The sequence below is a fragment of the Lagopus leucura genome, unplaced genomic scaffold (assembly GCF_019238085.1).
Source record: "Lagopus leucura isolate 7727_CA_CO unplaced genomic scaffold, USGS_WTPT01 Super-Scaffold_100019, whole genome shotgun sequence".
NCBI classification, from domain to species: domain Eukaryota; kingdom Metazoa; phylum Chordata; class Aves; order Galliformes; family Phasianidae; genus Lagopus; species Lagopus leucura.
In genome coordinates this window covers 83180-105361 of record NW_024962273.1, presented here as the reverse complement: position 1 = coordinate 105361, position 22182 = coordinate 83180, and the positions used below count along the sequence as shown (strand labels likewise).

The 22182-nt window shown below is 38.7% G+C and overlaps 1 protein-coding gene across 15 annotated transcripts in view; it reads right to left on the bottom strand.

Moving 5' to 3' along the window:
• The window catches only part of BAZ2B (bromodomain adjacent to zinc finger domain 2B), a 100565-nt gene that overhangs the window by 62291 nt on the left and 16092 nt on the right, over positions 1-22182 (bottom strand). For 14 of the 15 annotated variants that reach the window (XM_042877690.1, XM_042877698.1, XM_042877692.1 and 11 more), the window contains exon 2: positions 11424-11466. The gene's annotated coding sequence lies outside the window, so the exon portion shown is untranslated. Of the gene's footprint in view, positions 1-11423; positions 11467-16716; positions 16764-22182 lie in introns of those variants that run through there. The other variant, XM_042877691.1, reaches the window with a different exon arrangement.

Sequence of the window (22182 nt, the reverse complement as noted above, 5' to 3'; positions counted from 1 at the left end):
CAAAACCTCGCTGTCCGGTTTGGTTGGTTGAAAAAAGGGAAAAACAACAAACACTCCAAAACTCCAATTCCATAAAGACAAACAGCCAGTTTGTCACTGTTAGCATACCAAAAGCTGCACAGATAGCATCAAGAGCTCCCCTGGAATAGTCCTTGTAGGCTTACAAACGCAAAAAAGTACAAGAAACCAAGAAAAATTGAGGAGAAATAATGAAATGATAAAACATCTGAAAACAGGCAAACAGGCAGAAGTGCCTCTGAAACCAGCCATATCAGCTCATCGCCTCACAGCCCAGGAAGAACATCACTGGGTTAGCTGACATAACAAACAAAGTAAGTAACAGAAAGTGTAAGACTTCCACTAGCAGTCACCTATGTGATAAGACCTGAAGGCACATAACATCACTGTATTTCTCCCTGATTTCTGTCATTTTTAAAGACAGACTACTATATGATAAGGAACGTCCAGGTGCATGTCATAAGAAGCGTTATTACCCTTAACTGTGCATTATCATGTTCTAATTAAAAGATGTATAAAGACTATTTTGGATCACACATTATCAAAAGTACTTCAGTTTTGATTACAAAGCATTTGCCTTTCTGCATAAAAGCCACGTATGCTGTATCTCAAATAGACAAAGGCACAGTTAATTATAGTGGGTTTATCCTCAACAGCAAATACTGTGTAACTTCCAGGCACTGAAAGAGAGAGATTCCAACACAATAACCTCGATCCTTCAAAGTACCGGGTCACTTTCATCTGTGATGAACAGTAACTGCTTTCTGTAATTTTAGTCAAGTAGGCTAAAGAGTGCTGCTGGCAGGTGATAGCTGTGTAATGCTTGCACTTTGAGTGCTGACTTATTACCCTTTAGCATAGGTCAACTGACCACTTGAGCATTCTTTCTGCAAGACGTTGTAGGTTCTTGAGGCTATGTTCTACTTCAAGTGAGATCAATACATCTATTAGGAATCTGTCCAGCATGTATAGACCATAAGAAGATCACATCTTCTAACATTTCTCTATATTTATTCAAATGAGTAACTGAGAAAAGAAAGATATTCTTAGATATCCACATCTACTGTGCACATGAAATGTGATTCTAGTATGTAACTGTTTACACTCGGCAATCAGGCATATGTCATACAACATCCACCTTCATCTCCATAACTTACCACAAATGTAATTAATAGGAATGACAGTATAGAAACCAGTTACTCTACAGATAAAAGTGAATCATTTTTCTCTAAGAACATACTTAACCTCATACATATAAGTGAAGATTAGAATGCAAACAAAACCACAGCAACAGCATGCAGAATCAGATGCTGTGCAGCGCTAAGAGACAAATGAATATTTATCAAAGAAAAATATGAATTCACAAGAGGCTGAATTATAAACCATATTTATCTTCTCCAAACTAACCAGAAATAGATTCTTCAATATATAGAGCAAAAATCTGTATTTTACTGAGATAAATGACACAGATGTAGACAAAATACAAACAATCTAAAGTCTACTGCTTTTCTTTCTGTGGTTTAAAATCATATTCAAGAGAATTAACAATGCTATTTTAATATTATTTGCTGTACTAGCAGTTGTATGCACACATGTATGTCTTTGTTTTTTACACGCTAAGAGAAAAGCTATTTTTAGGGCTTCATGCACACAACCTGCAAAGCTTATTTAAAATCTGGTAATAAAACAAGCTGACCCTTTTTTTCCTAATGGAATACCACAGATTGTACTGAATTACGGTGACTACTATTTATCGACTCATAGAGAATAAAATTAGAGGACAATTTATTAAAACAAAGGAGGAAATCCTGAATGCTACAAAGTAACTGCCTGTGTGCTGAGCCACCCAACAAAAACATCTATGATCTTCCAGAGCTGCCATTTTTCTTCCTTGACAAAGACTCCATCTGCCACAGAGCCATTTACAGCCTCGGAGTCAGAATACCAACCATTTTGCAAGTCTGCTTTCACCTTGACATCCCCCCGTAATACATCTGAAACAGATCACATATAAGCCTTCTACAAGCTCTAAGCCCATGCTTTAGTCAACCGGCGTGCATTTAAGCCATGCTCTAACGCACCATTTTTACTTGCTCTGAATTGTGCAAGGATATAAAAACTCCTAATTATACACCCTTTCTGTTGTTATGCTTGTAATAAATTAATTACTTGTGAAGAAACTAAAAAGAAAATCCTTCAAATTCAAACAGAACATGTAAATCAGTTAAAAAGCATCTGATTTCAAAATGTGTTTACACAACGTACATGCACACAACCTCAAATTAGATTTTCCCAAATAAACAAAACCCATCTAATAAAATCCTTATTATGAGACCATCGTGCAGAATAAACTATCGCAGTTTAACTGAAATCAACAGAACTACATTTGTCTACATCAGCTCTACATCTCCTAACCTATATACGAACTGGTTTCAATCAAAAAAATTCCCAGGTTAGAGTTGGAACAAAGAAGGAAAGAGCCTTTGCCTCACTGAACGAAAAGCCAGAGATAAAAATGACTTTTCATTTATTTTTTATTTACACACACACTCCAAAACACAAGAACAGAACATAAGAACAGAATCATAGAATTGCTCAGGTTGGAAAAGACCTTAAAGATTACTAAGTCCAACCACACCCTAACCAAACTACCCTGACTCCAACAACCCTCCGCTAAATCACGCTAAATCCGCTGAACATACATCCTGTCAGCTGGCCTGTCAGAAAGCTAACTTAGCAGAAGTACTCCTTTGCTGGCATCTTTTGAGCCTTGAAATTCAGGTAGATGTTGGTTCTCCAAGTCATTGTTAAAGCTCCAAATTCACAGCCTGATTTTGCAGTGAAAGTGTTCCATACACACACACACGTGTGTCATGTGCACTACTGCAGTGTGAATCTTCAATACAGCAAACACATGGTAGCAAAACATGTGAGCACTAGACAAAGCTTGCAAGCAACGTCATGACACCTTACATCATAATCCCTGTAAAGTACATATTGCACAGGCTTAACTTAACTCACATCCTTTCTTCCCACTGTCTATTGTCTTTACCTCTACCTGTCACATAATAGCATCAGCCACTCAAATTGCATGTTTTATTTCTCTGCCAATCTATCTGCACTCTGCCCCCCATTCACCTTTGTTCACACTGCTTTTAGTACTCAAAGCATAAACTCAATTGAGGCCACGAATGTTTTCTAACCTCATACAGAAAAAGATGTCTTCTAATCACCCAAAATACTACCCCCCAGATTTTCCCTGGCTAAATCACAGAAGAACTGGGATAGATTGCAGGACAGAGCTGAAGCAATTCTGGCATTACCTTTTGTTCTTGTTTAAGAAGTGCTAGGAATAGATACTCATGGACACACAACCAGAATGTTTATTTTATGACTTACAGGTATTTACCTGACACTCTCATATCATATCTCTCACTCAAAAAAAAACCCTCGTTCCACTCTCCAGCTGCTACTGATATACATTTCAGGTGTTTCTTATCTCATCTGCAATTCAACTTCCCCCACCCTCCTCATTACTGCTAGTTAATTGCTCTGTTTTTCTAGTGATAAAACGGGTTGGAAAACTGAACAGTACAAGGATGCTGTAGTAAGTAAGAGGCTTGACTCGAGACAGATACAGACCTACGCTTCATTCTTCCCCAGTTGTTGGAGCTAAGAGTCAAACATGAATAAAAGTACCATGCTGCATCCGAATTTAAGACAGAGGCTCCAAATCAAGGAATGCTGGCCCAAGAGAAAAACAGAAGAACACACCTTTAAGAGGAGGTAGTACAAAGAAGCCAATGCAGCAGAGCTAAGGAAACAGTCAGAATAATGTATTTAGACATTGCCAAATCTGATGGACGGCCCCACATGAGGAAAGATCTTACCAAAGATATGAATGAGCAGTGGAAAAAACAGGAGTCACTCACTGCTAGAAATCCAAACCTTTCTTTCTTACAACTGCAGTTGTCTTCTATTATATCTTCCTTGCCAGGAAGCACTGACTTAATGCCTTGATGTTACTGCCTCTTTACTACTTTCTTTCTCTGTTAAAAATCCTAGGGATACAAAAGTTAAAAAAAAAAAAAAAAAAAAAAAAAAAAAGGAAAGAAACAAAAAACCAGGAACTTTTTATAGTTTAAGAGATGGAAAGAGGCATAAAAATTTTGAGAACTGGAAATAACTTCTAAACAATTTCTAGAGGCAATGTGATCCAACTTCCTCCTTAAAGCATGGTTAACTTTCAAATTAGATCAAATTGCTCAGAGCATTGTCCAATAAAACAATGTATAAATTTTGCAGGCTCTCTGAACCCTCATTTCAGCTTCTGATCATTTTCATTCTGAGCAATTTTTCCTTTGCTATCTAATCACATTTTCATATAGCTTGCCTTTTGCCTTTTCTCCTTTCATTTTCTGCTTCCAAGAGGAACCTGACTTGCCTTTTCTCTAACACCTTTCATGCAGTTGAAGATAACAGCAGATTCCCTACCCTCTTCAAGGCTGAACAAACTCAGTTCTCAGCCATTTGTAAAATGTTTTGTCCTCTGTCCTTGATGGCCCACTTAACGTATGCTACTATCTCTCTTGTATATCGAAGACCAAAATCAGGAACATTCTATATCACAGAATCATTAAGACTGGAAAAGACCTCTGAGATCATCTAGTCCATTCCCACTAACCCTGTCCTTTAGTCTCCACATCTCCAGGAACAGTGACTCCACCATCTCCTTGGGCAGCCTGTGCCTGACAAGACAAGAAAAACTTCCTAACTCCCAACTTCCCATCCCCTGGCACAAGGCGAGGCCACCACCTCTCATCCTATCGCTGTAACCCAGGAGCAGAGCCCAGCTCCCACCTCGCCACAGCCTCCTGTCAGGAGTGTTGGTGGCTATGAGGTCTACCCTGAAATTCTTCTCCAGACTGAACAATTCCCTCAGTCACATCCCATAGGAATGTGCTCCAGATCCCTCACCAGCTTTGTTGCCCTTCTCTGAACATGCTTCATTGGCCTCAAATATCCTTCTGGAGGAGGGACCCAGAATTGAACATAGCACTCACCTCACCAGTGCCAGTACAGAAGGACAATCACTTCCCTGCTCCTGCTGGCTGCACTATTTCTGATACAAACCAAGATGCCACTGGCCCTCCTGGCCATCTGCACACACTGCTCGCTCAAATTCAGTCACTGTCTCAGCTACTACCTCCAAGTACTTTTCATCCATGCAGCTTTCCATCCGCTCTACCCCAAGCCTGCAGCACTGCACAGCTTTGCTGCTACCAAAGTGCAGCGCCCAGCACTTGGTCTTGTTCAGTCTCATACTGTTGGCCTCAGCCTATCTTTCAGCCTGTCCAGATCCCTCTGAAGGGCCTTCCTATTCTCAGACAGATGAACACTTCACTCCAACTTGGTGCTATCTGCAAACTTGGTGAGGATGAGATGTGGACTCAGAGAGGTAAAATGGGATGGTAGGAGTCACTTTGCTCAGCCGGCTGCCTATATTTGTACCACGATTTGTACCATATTCCACGATACAGCAGGCCAACTTTGCTGCAAAGGTGCATGGCTGACTCATGCTCATCTCACTGTCTACCAAAACTCCACTGACCTTTCTGCAACGTGGTTTTTTTTAACCAACTGCTCCTGTCTGTCCTGTTATTATTACTCACAAATTGTTTGAAAGAATTAGTTTCTGGAATAACAATTCCACAAGTAATGGAAGATACAAGCCACAATAAAAACTGAGGATAAGGCAAGGAAGGCATTGTATCATCCACGCATGGCTGAAAGGATGTTGATCAGCATGCTGCTCCAAGATAAAAAAGCTCTCCTGTTTTCACATCAGTTTCTCACAAATCACTCATCTAAGCTCCTCCAGTTGTTAAAAGAGCTCCTTGTTTTTTTTTTTCTTCCTTTAAGGATCCCACTCACTTTCTCAGTTTTGACATTCCTGAGATCCTACGTTTTCAAGTTTTCTTTATTAAAACAGGACTTTACTACTTCCCTTAAAAATCAGAAAAAAAAGCAAAATGATTCTTATCTAAGAATTTTTATGATCTCGAGAATATAATGAAGAATCAAATAATTCACAGTAATATGACGAGCTGTAATAACACACACAAAAACCATACTTGTCCTCCATCCTTGAACCCGTAACCCTTGTCCAGACAGGACTTTCACAACCTTGCCTGTGCTGAGTTGGTAAAGCCCTACTGAAAACAGCTTTGTCACGATAACAACAGCAATAGCACTCAGGTTAGCTACCAGGAGAAAAATCACTGAATGCCACTGCAAAATATAACATTGTACTGACTTGCAACTGGAAATTATCCTAGAAATAGCAGACTTTTTAAACTAAGCATTTAAATTAGATTTAGCTCATTAGAGCTCCAAAGTTTAATTATAATTATTTCCCATCTCCCATAAGCAGAGAAAATTTTGTTTTAAAAGACAAAAAGCACTTTCTGAAAGAAAAACCAGACAAAGTTAAAACTCATCTTTTCTACTTGGAAAGATCTCTCAGCTTTTAGTCTTCTAAAGCAACTGTAAACAACAAACGTTTTTTGTGCAAACTACTACTTCTGTTACAAGGAAACACAGCAAGTCTTAACAATACAGTGATATTACAAAAGAAGTCAGTTCACAACTGAACTCCCTCAGTTGCCATCTGTATTGTAAAGCTTAATAAACCACTTATTCCTCCTAACAGATGTTAATCATGACAATACTTAATCAGAATCTGCCTTTTAACCCTTTCAGCATAGCCATTATTAATTCTGGTTTTCAGCATTACATTTAAACAGTTGCTAGAATCTTTTACAAAAATTATGTCAGTAGTGTTTTGTGTTCATTTCAAATCATGCTCCAGAAAACTGCAATAAAACCACATATTCTGAACATAAGTGTAACTTGTGAGTTCTTTCTTTGAAATTCGCCTTCATTCTGTAATTTTTCTTCATCAATTTTTTAATCCTTCTTCAGTAAATTGTGGTTTGAGGTCTTTCCTTGGAAGCAAAATCTAAAAACACACACAAGCATACACATGTATATAGAATTACAGTTGTTGAAATTCAAAATTGTATCTGCAGATGATTCAGCAACATAAAATATATTCTTCACTGGCAACAAGCTACTTTTATCTCAATTTTTTAAATTAGAAGCATGTTTATAAAATTAATTATATAAAAAAAGGAAAAAAAGGTGTAATTGTTTTCTACCCTTTACTTAAATCCAGTATAGTTACTTCAGGCATAAAAATAGGCTCTGAATATCGTATTATTCTTGCTTTCTCAGTCTATGGTAATTGTTATTGTACTAAAAAAAAGATATAATTAAATCTGCAGGTATTAGTTGTATGATGAAAGTATGGTTTTTTTTCAGACCTTGCCAAATGCATACCCATCTATACTGCCAAGGAAAAACTTCTGCTTCTCAAATACCATTACTACAAGCACCGAGAACAGCTTGTTTTAAGGGAATAAAAATACTAAGATTTCCTTTTCATAACCAAAGGCACTTTCAATAATTCTCTGCATCTTTGAATATGTAAAAACGCAAACACACACAAAAAAATTTACAGCTACATATTTAAATCCTTAAGCTCCCTTCTTGGAAGGCATCTGAGAACAATTACAGGGCATGGGGGAACTGATAATACACTCAAGTTGCTATAAAACAAGGAGAATAAATTTGCACACTGAGTTGGCATGAGATTGCACTAAAAGTAAAACCTCGTACTTTATTATGATGGCCCACAACATCAGAAGTAGATGCAGGTTGGATAGCAGCAGAGGGTGAACCTTCCCGCCAATTTCCCTTTGCCATTTCGTTGCTGTGCCTCAGATGGCAGCAGAAGGGCAGTCCCACAAAAGGTGCCCAACATGGAAGTGAGGACAAAGCAAAGGCGTGCAACTCATCTTCTCCATGCAGAAAAAATGACACCACTGACATTCATCGACACCTGCTGAATGTTTGTGGAGAACAAACAGTGGATGTGAGCACAGGGTGCTCATAGGTGCACATAGATGGTGGATTACAGCAGTGGCGACAGTGATATTAAAGACAAGCCATGTTCTGGACAGCCATACACAGCTGCCACACCACAAAGTGAAGAATGTCTCAATCATCTCAATCACCTCAACTAGCAGATTACAATCAGGGAACAGAGTATAGAGTTTGAATATCAGCTTCAGTGCACTGGAAATGATGGTGGCAATGTTGGAACATCAAAAAAAACTGCAACAGGTGGGTCCTACAAGTGCTCATACAGGAACAGAAAAAACTTCATAAGCAAGTTTTTCAGGACCTATTACATCAATATGAGGCCAAAGGTGATAATATCTGGATTACACCATTACTGGTAACAACAGGTGGTGTCACTACTACAAGCTGAAGTCAGAACAGCAGTCCATGAATCAGTGACACGTGAATTCCCTATTGAAGAAAAGTTCAAGATGCAGCCTTCAGCAGGTAAAGTGATGTCAGCTGTCTTCTGGGACACGAAAGGGAGGATCTTTCTGGACTTCCTGGAACCAAACAAACCATCAACTCTGACCGCTGCACCACAACACTGACTAAGCCGAAGGCTCCAACTTTCAGAGTCAGAGCAGAGCAGAAAACAACCTTTCTCCTGCAACGCAGTAACACCAGGCCCCACAATGGGGGGGGAGCAGAACACTGAAGAGTACACAACAAACTGAATTTTGACTTGACTGTCACATCACTCCCACCACATAGTCTGTTTTTGGCACATTCTGCCCCTCAATGAAAAATGGCAGCATTTTCCTAGCAACAATGTCACCATAGCAGCTGTGAAACAGTGGGTCACCTCCACTGGTGCAGATTTTTAAGAGCACAGCAGGCAGACCCTTATTCATTGCTGGTAAAACATATGTCTAATGGTGATAACTACGTTGAATAAGTCTTTTTCACCTGAGAATTTGTTCTATCAGTGTTATTGTGATCTTTGTAGCCATTGTAGTTCACATCGAAATAAGTAGGAGGTATTATTTTCAGAGCAACACGTACAAACAATCAGCCTTCAAAATTAGCTTATTTAGAGACACACATCTATTATCTCCTTAGAATTCTGGAAGACTACAGGAGAATGGATGAAAAACTACAAATTCCTCCTGTACTTACCCAGTGAAACTGCTGAAGGAAAAAAAATGTTACACATGTCAACTTCACTCTTTATGGAGCATTCCTCTCATTCTACTAAGGCACTTTTGTTCAGTATTCATCTATTCATCTCAATTGTTCACCAGCGCAACAAAAACAGTGCAGCCAACTAGCAGCTCTCATTCCACAGCTGTACGTCTAACAGTTCTTCAAAGCAGCCTCTACACTTGTAATAACCTCCAAACTACTAAGGCCAAAAGAGCCCTAACAAAAGCCCTAATAAAGTATTCAGAAAGTCAGAAGCAAATTTTCAACTCGAGCAAGGTTTGTCTTTCAATATTCATATATCCACGTTTTCAGTGGGACTCAATCTCCTCTAGAAAAAGGACTCAATTTTTTTCTTTTTTCTTTCTAAGTCATAATTCAAGAAGTTGGGATTTGAAAAACTATATGCTAAGATAAGGGTGATTTTTTAAAGCTATTAAGATCCTACCTTCTCACCAAACATGTAAAAGGAAGGTAGCAGTCTTGAGATATGAAGCTTCTAATTAAATGCCAGCTTCAGTACACCCCCATAGAGAATCTGCTGTTAGCAAAGATAGCACTGGTTTCAGTTTTTGTGAAGAGAAAGCCTTCTCATTAAAACTAGCATGCCCTACAGTAACAGTCAGTCTACTACTGTATTACAACAAGTTTTATGCCTTTTTTTCCACCTTTAAAATCATTTGTTTCCTCCTGTTTAATAACATTATTCTTTCCATATAAATCTATTGACTCTCTGAAGCCAGCAAATGCTGGTGGTCTTAACACTCTCCCAAATACAAAATGAAAACAAGTCATACGTGGTGACACATGGAACTGCATACTTGAAGAAGTACTTCCAAAGCCTGAGCCTGTGATCTAAAACCTACATTTTAAAAATACTGAATTTATTTTTCCACCTTGTCAGGGCAAATTTACAGACTGTTAAGTTACATCTGGAATGGCTGCATTAATGTCACTACTGAAATGTATGACTCTATCGTACCACACAGTATTTTCAGGGATCCAATAAAGGCTCATGTTAGTTGACGTATCTAATCTCTGAATGTGAACTTACAGTATCTTTTCACTAAGATACTCTTGAGAAGAGGAGGTTCAGAGGAGACCTCATTGCACTCTACAGCTTCCTGAAGGGAGGCTGTGATGAGGAGGGGTTTGGCCTCTTCTCCCAGGAAATGGCCGCAAGTTGTACCAGAAGAGGTAGCTTAGACATAAGGAAGAACTTTTTCTCTCAGAGAGTGGTCAGGCACTGGAATGCCTGCACAGGGAGGTGCTGGAGTCGCCGTTCCTGGCAGTGTTCCAGAGGCTACGAAATACAGTTTAGTGCTTGTGGTAGCAGTGGTGATGGGAGGATGGTTGGATTAGATGATTTTGCAGGTCGTTTCCAACTTCATGATTCTATGATTCTACGTTTCAGGGTGTATTGTCATAGAAAGTGTATGAAGAATTGGTGGTTCACTTGATGAGAACCAAAATCATAAACCCAAAAAATCATTTCAAAGCTATTAGATTTCCATCTCTTACTCAGTGTACCTGACAGACAGTAAATACAATGACAGTATAGAGATGTGTCTGAAAGTTACAACTCTGAGCTACGCCTAGCTAGTCAGGCTTTAAGTTTCTTTGTATCTATTTTAGTTTTCACCATTAAGTTTGTCCAAAGTAAATGACTAAGACACCACAAATTTACCGTGTTTCTTTACCGTGAAAAAATAAGCAAAATAATATGAATGCAAAATTCTTCATTTCCTAATAGTCCAATAATCTATGAGTAAAAAATGATAACCATTTATATTGCAAAACAACACAATGAATCTTTGAGAATTCAAAATTATTTCTGCAGGTTGCAAAAACGGATTTTGGAATCAAAACTTTTAGCACAATCTCCCAACTCATTTTAAATGTTCTCTAAACTGAACAGTCAGATGTCAAAACCACTCGAGGCATTCTGAAACAGTATAATACTGTCAAATTTATATTTCAATCCTACATTAAAGTAATCGCTCACTGCTATAGTGCTATCATGGTGCTGATTAAAGACTTACCCCATGGTAAAAACTGAAGTCACAGAATTACATATGTGGACTAAATATCTAAGAGATTTAGTTAAACCAGTACTTTACACCTTGCTGAATCAGGACCTAGATGCAGAACCGAGCACTACACATCTTCCTTTTCCCTATGTGTAGCTGATGCTTCCCAAAAAATTAGCAGAATGCTTAATGCTGTGGCATACTTACTGCGACAAATGCGTTCAGTTCTGTGACATCGCTGTTCTGTGAGCTGCAAAACAGAAAACAATTCACAATCAGCACAATCATCTCTTCATCAAGTAACTTTTATTATTTAAAAAAAAAAGACACATTAAACAGAACATTAAGATTTCTCAAAAAAGAAGACTGTAAAACTAATTTCCAGTGTACGGAAAACACTGTAACTATCGCACATTCCCAAACATGAAGCCATTAAAACAAGAATACTTTAAACCAAGTATTATGTAATCATACTTTGCAGGTTGCAATGAGATGTTCAAACATGTATGTACCCATTTTAAACTTACTGAATTGCAAAAAGGATTGGGTGTCTTAGAATGCAAACAGAATTCTGGCCTTACTAAAGTCAATAGGCATTTACAACTTTGTTTATATGGAACCAATATTTTTCGCATTACTGATTTTCTTCGGCACAAGCATTTCAAATTCTGTTCAAGCACCCTACATATCACTGAAAAATTAAAACTGAAAATAATTTTTGAAGACTTAATTGCTTTCGTCCTGAACTTTCTTTCCTCTACTATGTAAGTTATTTTTTCTACAAAGTTGTTCTTTTTTTCCCCCCCTCCTATTTCCTGTACAGCACAGAACAGTTGCAACATTTGGAATACAAACATTTTAGGAAAGCATTACCTGCCATAATAGCAAAAATCCAATATTGCTGGGGTTTCCCAGTGTTTACTTTTATCCCCAAGGAATCCAAGTAATAAGAGCAGAGAAATTTTGCACATACTGGCAATACAAACCTAGTAGGTGATTGGCAGTACAAAGCTTGTAGATGCTCTCTTCATGCACACTAATCTTTTAGGGAGCTGAAGATAAGCTAGGTAATAATTTAAATCTAGTAGATAATTATATCACCAGCTTTTTCTTTTTCTTTTTCTTTTTTTTCCTTTTTATTTTTTTAATTTTCCACTTTTAATTGCAAGCAGTAAGCATGTTGAGCATTGAAACCAACAATGGCTTTTCCATTTGTTATGGCCACTACAGTAGAGCAGCACTCCTTGGCCTCCTGGGAAAAGAGCATTTATTTTTCTCCCTTGTTAAAGGATAGCCAGGAACAAACCATTTATCTAATGGCTGGGGCAACACAATCACACTATGCGGGAAGGGAATCACATTTGTTCTGCCAAAGAGAGATCAAAACATTACTGTTTCCCTTCTCTACTCTACTCTACTGCCATGCTTTGACAACACAAAAAAATGTACTGGACCAGAAAAAAAGAAAGAAACTAATGGAAGAGCATCTGACACAGTAACTACGCCCTGTAAGAACCAGGAGAAAAGCATTTGATAGATGAAAAGACTAAGAAAATCTGCATTTTTCTACATTCTGAACCACTCTATTGGGTGACTGAAACCCTGAACTTTCCTTCATGAAGTACAAAAAGTCCTAAAAGATCCCATGACTCTATGTGGTAAGTAAGGTCACTTTGTGACCACTGCATGTACTGCATGAAGCATTGCACACAGCTCCCTTCTGAACAAACAACTGCGCTGTGTAATGCAAAATATACTTCAGTCAAGTACATCTGTATTTTCATACCCTTCTTTCACTAAAGACTGACTACACTCTGACCTTAAATAGCGCAATATACTTTTGTCATGGTTTTGTGATTTTTGGTTTTCAGTATTCCACATCATAACATCATGTGGGGCACTGGGAGTTTAACTGTTAATGCTCAAGTCCTGGGTACCTGCCCAGAAGAGAAGAAGAACTGCATTCCCCAGGGGACCTTGCAGTCAGGGAGAGGAGGTTTAACTCCTGGCAAGGTCCCCGATTGCTCTTTCTAGCCTGCTCTTCATCGTGGGCTCTGCTCCCATCTCCCTGCTGCTCAAATGGACTGCGCATCTCACCTCAGTGCTGTGGTGAGGCCTATCCACCTTTCTGACATTCTCTCTCTCTCTCATTATATTTGATTTATTAGCTTCAATTCTGATTATACTGTATTATAGTGTATTATCTTGCATTCCGATAATATATTTAGTAAATTAGTTTGTCTCTCCTCAGATCGTTGTCACTGTTTTTAATCATTTTGGGGTCCCCTGTTTCCCTTTTCCAGAGGCACGGATCCGCGGATCCCTCTGCTCATCACGGAACTGGGCCGAACCAGCCCGTAAACCGTTGACAACTTTTCAGTACATCTTCAGTAATTATAGAAGAGAAAAAAACCTGCTGCCTGTTCAAATACAGTTAATAGAATCATTTAGGTTGGAAAACACCTTCAAGACCATCAAGTACAACCTTGAACCTGACCTACAAAGCCCCTCCATTAAGCCATGTCCCCTAATGAAACGTCCACACATTTCCTAAATCCCTCCACATACAAAGGATTCCTCCACCTCCTTGAGCAACCCACTCCAATGCTTGACCAGCACAGCCAGGCAGGGAGGCTGGCTGAGCTCACAAAGCCACAGCGCATGTAAGCCTTCCTGAAGGCCTGGAACAAACCCTGAATGGGATCCAGGGCCCCAGCTCCTCAGGAGGAGACTTGTAGAATGTGATATGAGGTCAGTGCTCCCACAAATGACTCAAAACCGCTAAATACTTGCAGGTTGAAGACAGATCAAAAAAAGAGTTTGTCAGGAAGTGGCATGGTAATTTTTTTGGTTTGCATTCCAAAATCTAATAAGTCACTCGCATACTATGTGCAAATATATGAGGAAGTGGTAGGGAAAAGGTAGAGCACTAATATCACAAAGAACATTAAGTCAGACAACGCAAGAAACATGCGTGGGGGCAGGAACAGAGACACCACGAAGCCCACAGAGTCTGTACCCTGTGACCTCAAACTGGGTTGCCATAAATACAGAGTACACTTTATACAAAGCAGCCTGAAATTATAGCAAGGCATCTGGCTCCTCAAAATCAAGGTCAAAAACAAAACAGATCACACCACTTGAAAGAGTCACAGAGTGAAGGCTCCCATAAATTGGCTATATTCACACAACTACCACTGACTGCTTAGATGATTTTTAAAAAAGGTTGAGGTAGACTTAACAGTGAAACTATTTTCTCGCAGCACACAACATTGCACAAGTTAAATACTGAGTTATTTCCCATTTTTTTTCCTTCAGCCAGTAGTGCAGCTGCATAACTACTGCCTTTACATCACTGGCAACCCTTAAGGCAGCCAGTTCAAAACTAATCCTCTTCTTCTTGACTCTGCACAAGTGGCATTTATTCCAAGAGCAAGCATTAGCTGTTCAAAGTCACTGTACGCATTTTCAGAAGCCCGATTCTTTACCTTCCAAAAACATTCTTATACCCAGTTATAAACTTTAACTGACCATAATATTTTGAAAATACTTCTTCTCATCTTCTTCTCTTCTCATGTTCTGACGAACAGTCCGTTCTGACACTATCAAAATTAGTCTGAGTACACTCGCATGCTCAGTAATGCCAAAACACAGCTCTGCAATGGCCAGCTGTAATGGAGACTGAGACGCACTACAGTAAAGCAACCTGTAGCCTGTTCACACACAGAGACCCATCTTTCATCAGATCAATTCACCCCACATTCCTCTTGGCAACAGGACAAGCTTCCAGCCCAATGCAAAAGAGAGTTAGGATGCAACCACAGCACCGCGGCCGCCCCTTCCAGAAACATCTCAGAATGAGACCAAGTAAGGAATAATAGAAAACAATACCAATTATCTGAAAGCAGGGCTGCCTCAAAAACTGTTCAAACTTCTATTTGGAAAAGCAAGAATTTTGGTAATCTCAATGAAAATGGATTAGATAGCCTTCATTGAGTACGAGAGGTAGAAATAACAGCTCTGGGTTTTGACTACCTTGATATATTTAGAGCTGCCTATCAGATGTTTCTAAAGACTTACAGCCAACACTTTTAGAATGCTGTGCAACTGGATAACCAGCATACATACATCAACTGTAATAACTAAGTGCCACACCAATTACTGCAAATGTCTTTGCAATTGTTACTTACTCTCGAGTCCATCCTCATGTTTGTTTTACCCAAAATTAAATTTGTACCTGATCAAGAAAAATTTGTACAGTTGGGATAAAATTAGAATTCAAAAGAAAAGACTGAGAGGGGACCTGATCCAGGTCTATAAATATCTAAGGTGTGGGGGGCAGAATGGCGAGGCCAGACTCTTTTCAGTGGTGAGTGGAGACAGGACGAGGGGAAACGGCTGGAAACTGCAGCACAGGAAGTTCTGCACCAATGTGCACAAGAACTTCTTTACAGTGAGGTGACGGAGCACTGGAACAGGCTGCCCAGGGAGGTGGTGGAGTCTCCTTCTCTGGAGATGTTCAAGACCTGCCTGGATGCCTACCTGTGCGACCTGCTGTAGGGAACCTGCTTTGGCAGGGGGGTTGGACTCAATGATCTCTGGAGGTCCCTTCCAACCCCTACAATTCTGTGATTCTGTGATTCCAGATTTCTGTTTTCTGATGTTTCAAAGATAAACCGTTTAAAAAACAAACAACACGAATTATAAATTTATCTTTTTGAAACACAAGAAGCATCTAATACCAAAGAATACTGCGATTAAAAGAAAACAGACTTGCTTTCATGCTAGTGTCCAAAGTAAATAGGTGCCTTGGCTACACAAATATTACATGAAGTGGAAGATTGAGCTAAAACACAATAGTGAACATGATATGGTGGAAGCTGAATATTTACAAGATTGGCAAAAAAAATAGAAAAGGTAATGAGCGCCTGCAGGAGGAGACTGTACACTTCTTTCACGGTCCTGTTTCCCATCATCAGCTCAACACAGCTGAAGCACCTCAATGACTGCCATAAGACACTGCAAAGACACAGCTGTGCCTGTGTAGGAAGTAGACAGTTACTGTGGACAGGTAATTTTTTTTAAGAAAATTTCACTATTAACAAGGCAACTTCACTGTCACCTAATCCTTTTTTCTGCATTATTATATCCATGTTTACAAAATTGAAAAAATACATATCTGCATTTAACATTAGCATATAAAGGGACCTAATTAAGGTTTGAATTAAGTGGGAAGGCTGGGCGAGGTCAATTCCCACCTTTGTTACTTATCATTCTGCATTTTGTTGTTGTTGTTGGTTTTTTTTTTGTTTAATGCAAGACTGGGATAACTAGTTTGCATTCTGGCAATGGGAACTTAATGATATCAAAATTTAGATTCTGAAAACATCGCAAAATTCTGTACCAAGCCATCATGTGGGAAGTTTTCTTTCATGACTGCAGCTTTCTTTCTTCTCCAATGCAAACATGCTACAAAATGTTTGTTCTTCTAAAAACTTACCTGGTGCTCCTCCCAGTTACACAGCAAAATAGATTCATGGAACCCGAGTTTTCAAGTTCTATGCTTTCTGGTTTTCATCAGTAATTCAAGACCTGTCTACTGTGGACGTTTTCTGTGACAGGAAAGCAAACAAAGTTCTGATTTTATAAAAGAATCATGAAGTAGCATAAAGGAATTTTAATCTAGATTTAATACCCCACTGTTACCATATTAGTAGAGCTAGTATTTCTTGAAAATCTAGTAGACAGAATACTGGTAAGACGGAAGCACTTACTCCCTTAAAACTTAGATAAATATTTGAGACAGTTGAAGCAAGCTTCATTGTGCAGGATGAGATACACACTTTTAAGTTTTAGCAGAAAAGTCATCAATACCAATTGAAGTCTGACACATGTCAATCACACACTTGGCAATTTTCTTCTGAATAATCAAAAGGAAGAGAAAGAAGCTCTTCCCCTAGAATATGCAACTTGGGGAAAGTAAATTGAGACATCAAATATTTTTAGAAATCATTTCAAAATGGCTTTTATCAACTTGGATGAACTGAACTCTAAAGAGCCAATAATACAAAGCAGGGATTTAGAGCAAACAAATCAGTCAAAAAAATGCATGATTCAACTGAAAAGGCAAGAGCCATGGGAATATATGACAGTTTCAGGAACTGAACATTTTTAAAACCTCCCATTTATGTGCTGCCTGAATCTGCAAACCACAAGAGACTCTTTAGCAAACCTACAAAACAGCAGGACAAGTCCACCACAGAAAACACTTGACTATTCTCAACTGATTAATAGGATATATGAGAAAACCACAATCTGTTAAGAAAGGCAACAGTATAGTAAACCGCAAAGGCCAATTTAGTGTGGATGAAGAAAAAAAACCCAACGATGGGCTTTTAAAAAACATACAAATAAATGACTCCGGCTCTCTGTATACAGTCTTTTTCCAGTTGTCAGACTGTACCTCCAATACAGATGAAAGACAGGAGTTAGACCACCAGCTGACGGAACACTGCACACAAGGACTATAAATCTGTCCTAAACTGTAAGACTGAGGCATGCAGTCCATTCTCATTCTTTTATTAAAATATTTTTTCTATGCAGCCAGAGACTTCTCTCTTTTTTCAGTTCTCCAGGCATAGTGATCCACTTACATAAACATAGATAAAGTTGTCTGATAATGATCAAGAAAACACCTTCTACAGACACTCCTAATTAGACGTGGAATTGTTATCTACCCCTCTACCATCTTGATGAATTTAAATTTGCTTGGTTTACCATTTTCAAATATTTGAAAAATAATATTAATAATTCTAATACTAACACAACCACGCAAACTGATTTCCAAGTGCTGAAGATCTGTATATAAACCATGTGAAGAATGAACTCACTTGTCTCTCAGTGCAAGAGGCCACATAAAGGTTAATTCCTAATCCGATAGACTACTTAGTTTGGTACAGTTACAAATTAAGCTTCTCAATGCCTTTTGGTTTAGTCAGGTGAAGCACTGTCTACAAAATGTGCCAGCTCTGTAGCATCACTTTCTTCTCACTCAAATCTAAATCAAGTTTATGAGTGAAAAAGGAATGAACATTATTTTTACTGTTCACATGGCTGACCACCTCACACAGCTTGACTAGACAATGCTCCTAGACTGATCTTCTAAGAATTCTCCTTGAAAGATCAAAAGCTGTACGGCTCATCAGAGCTCTGCCAGCACATTAGGAACCGTTGGGTCATGAACCTTTCCTGTTTGGGACCTTTCACTGTTACGATGGATTAAAGCAACGGTGTCAGCAGAAACAAGAAAGCCTACATTATGATTAGGAATTTAAAGTAAGACTCAAGACTTGTGAAAAATAAACTTTCAGCAAAGCTCATCTAAAAATGTTGAAAAGCTTTCACATCACGTAATTAGTTTTCATTGACTGCCACTTTCCACAAACACGACATACTTTTTCTGACTCAGCACTTACACAGATATAAGCCAAACACTTATAAGAAAAGGCGTCAGCTGTTCCGTATAACCTACCACGTTTCACATCCATATATTTGACGCATAAGAATATTGATGTCAAGGCCATTCTCTGGCCATGGAACATGCTGACTGACAACTCTGATGGCCATGCTAGCATAATTGGAAGAGAGAAACAGTAAGGAAAAATACAACAGTTCCTCCTCCTGACATCACAATCGGTGGAAGATAAAAATGTGAAAAGAAATATCATTTTTTCTTTTACAGAAGGAAGCACCGTTTCACACTTTCGTTATCATCAGCTTTGAGCTGAAGAACAGGAAAAAAACACATTAATGCGTTAGGATAGATTTTAATTTCTTCCTCTGTTTCAAAACTGTCTGCTATATTGAGACTAAGATTCTGGAGCAAATACATATCAACTACAGCAATCAAAGATGGAATAGGAAGAAAGAACTTTAGCATTCACATTGCCACTTGCATAAAATGAAAATATCGATGAAAATATAAAGCAGTTATTTTGAATACTGCATCACTTGCCAGAAAGCCAAGAGACAAAGTAAACTTCATGGGAATCCGTGTTAATCAAGAACATATACACAAATACCGTACATGTACCATCACAGACACACAGAAATACACAACTGAGGGAAAGAGAGAAAGTGACGAAAAAGCCAGCATAAGGAAGGAGGGAAAAAACAAAGTGTTACATACAAGCAGGTCTGTATGAAGAGCACATACACGAGGGCTGTACTAAAAGTAACACCTCCTATTTTATTATGACGGCCCACAACATCAGAAGTAGATGCAGGTTGGATAGCAGCAGAGGGTGAACCTTCCCACCAATTTCCCTTTGACATTCCGTTGCTGTGTATGTATTTACTATGTACCAGAATATACATGTTACAGGCATAACATGAGAAGAAAACCAACAGGAAGAGTTCTAACCATGAAAGAACCATAAAAATGGAGAAAAGTTTAGCCTACGAACATGTTAGAGATGACAAATAAACTATTACACCTCTGTGAACCCTTACCCAAGATTTTATCTTCTTTAGGCGTAGAATTGCTATTAGACACTGGAAAACTCTTCTTACAGAGACTAATAGCCTCCAAACATCCACAACACCAGGTTCAGCAGACACACACGCACTTTTCAACGGGCCAACCAACAGAAGACACAGCTAAACACCCAATGACAACAGCTCCTGCATTTTTTTTCCAGGTAACAAACTCCCGTCCTGAACCAACATCTGTTGTACAAAACAGAACAGAGAGCGGCACTTCTTTTATGTACTGCATAAAACTTTGATTGTAGTATCAGATTCCCTCTTCTGCAATTCATGAAATCTACTCTCTAGTTCTGTCCACAAGAACCTCATACTCTGCCAGCTTTGTGCTGTTACAGAAGAAAAAATCCGAGTGTGATAGACTTGAACTGGGAGTTATCATTAACAAACAACCAGTATTAATAGCAATACATAGATCAGAGTATGTTTCTTAGTTACACATGCATTGAAGGCAGCATTACTTTTCAAAATAACTAAATTTATAAAAGTGGACTTTTTTAAAAAAAATTATTTCTGACATATATAAATTGTTTTGTTTTGTTTTTACATTTACTTAGTTTCTGAAGATCACTGTCTAGCCAAGAAAAGGCACTGGGGCTTGCCAACTAACTTTAGCATGGTAAAGAAGAAATATTATTTAACACTTCTCTTCTGAATATTCAAAATATTTGCATCGCCCGGTATGTTTTTCAGATATAAGAAATAAAGATTGATTATTGGAAACATCAAAACTGAAACCAGAGAAGACATTTTATCAAATTAAAACAGCGAAAATGAATTGACCTACTAAACTTTGGGAGAAACGAAAGGTTTCACATGGGTCAGTATGCAACTCATCATGAAAGGCTGCAGCACAGAAAAATAATGGAAAGAACAGACATCTTCAGTTATTTAGCCTTCAACTGCCAGAACAGATGGCGAGCCTGCTGTATGAGCCATACTTACCTGATTTATCAAACTGCATGGTAAGCACAGATATGTGACCTAGGAACAGCCACACTGCTGGGTGAAACCTATTCCGTACGTTAGCTTATCCCCAAACCCTGCTAGAGTTAAGAGTCAGAAATCAGTTAAACTTATACTGGTCTAATGACACCTGACTTCTGTAAGCTAAGTACAGGAACCTGTTATTCAGCAATGATATGACTTCTTTGCTGACAACAAGAACTCTTAGTACCACACACATGAATCAGTGCCATCTGCAATGCAATACTGCAGCCTTTTTTGCAGGCTTTCACATTGGACAACCAGAACCAACTCCTGCTGATCACATTTACATTTTACAACTTGGAAGTGAATCGTGTATGATCTACTACTCTAGTGAAACCCAGTCCAGCAAATTAAAACAAAACAAACAAACAAGCTACTGTTACAGCCTGTTAAAAAATTGCTGCAAACATACTTTTTAAACCCTGAACGCTGCTTTCAGCTGTCCATGTACTAATCACACTTATGATCAGTTTTGCATACTGTTAGACACACAGATTGTGGTTTTGAAAAATCATCAGTTAAAACAAAAGCTCCAGAAAACTACGTGTATGCACTTCATAAAGGCAAGTTTGTTTCACACATCACTGCAAGTGTTGCTCTCCTTTGTACAAATGAAAGGACAACAAACCAACGTGATTTACGTTGGCATATCCACTCCCAATAAGAAACGTGCATACATGAGAATGATTCCAAAAACTTTTCACCAAGAGAAGTATCTTACTGCTTGCAGTTACGTACCTATCATTCTATTAACGTTACTTAAGAGCAATTCATATTTTGCAATTAAAAATCACATTTAGTTAAATTTATTCTGAAAAAGTAAGCCCTAGTACCTAGTATCCACATAACACATGCAAAAGGTTTAATGCCAAAGCTGCAGGCAATGGATTTGCAGTTACTTCAGGTTTCCTTATAAGCACGCTACTTTTGTGGTGCAACAACAAAGAAAATCTCCTGCGAGTAAGTGTTCCTACGATGGTCCTCTGTGCTTTCCTGCTGCCCCAAATTAGGTTCTTCAACAACCCACTTGGCAAGGACAGCGACATGGTGGAGATGCACGTGCTAATGAATGAGAGTGCTACCATGGGTAGAGTTGGAATAGCGTAAATCCTACCAATTCCTGAGCTGGCAGGCTGAACCCCTGCATCCTTTTCAACACAGCAACTGTAGGAAGTCAGCTTTCAGCTTCCACTCTACTTTCCCTCATGGCTGAAAATGGACTGCAAACAGAAGTTACTGCATAGACTGGGCTAGCACCCAGGCAAACTGAACAGCCAGCGCAATCGTAAGGTTTTACATGTATTGACAACAAGCACTCAAAGAAGAAACGTCCTGTTACGTTCACAGTAACAAGAAACACTGCAGAAGCCTTTTTTTTTTTTCCAGAAATTATTCATTTCTTTCACAAAAGGCATTTGAAATCAATCTGCAC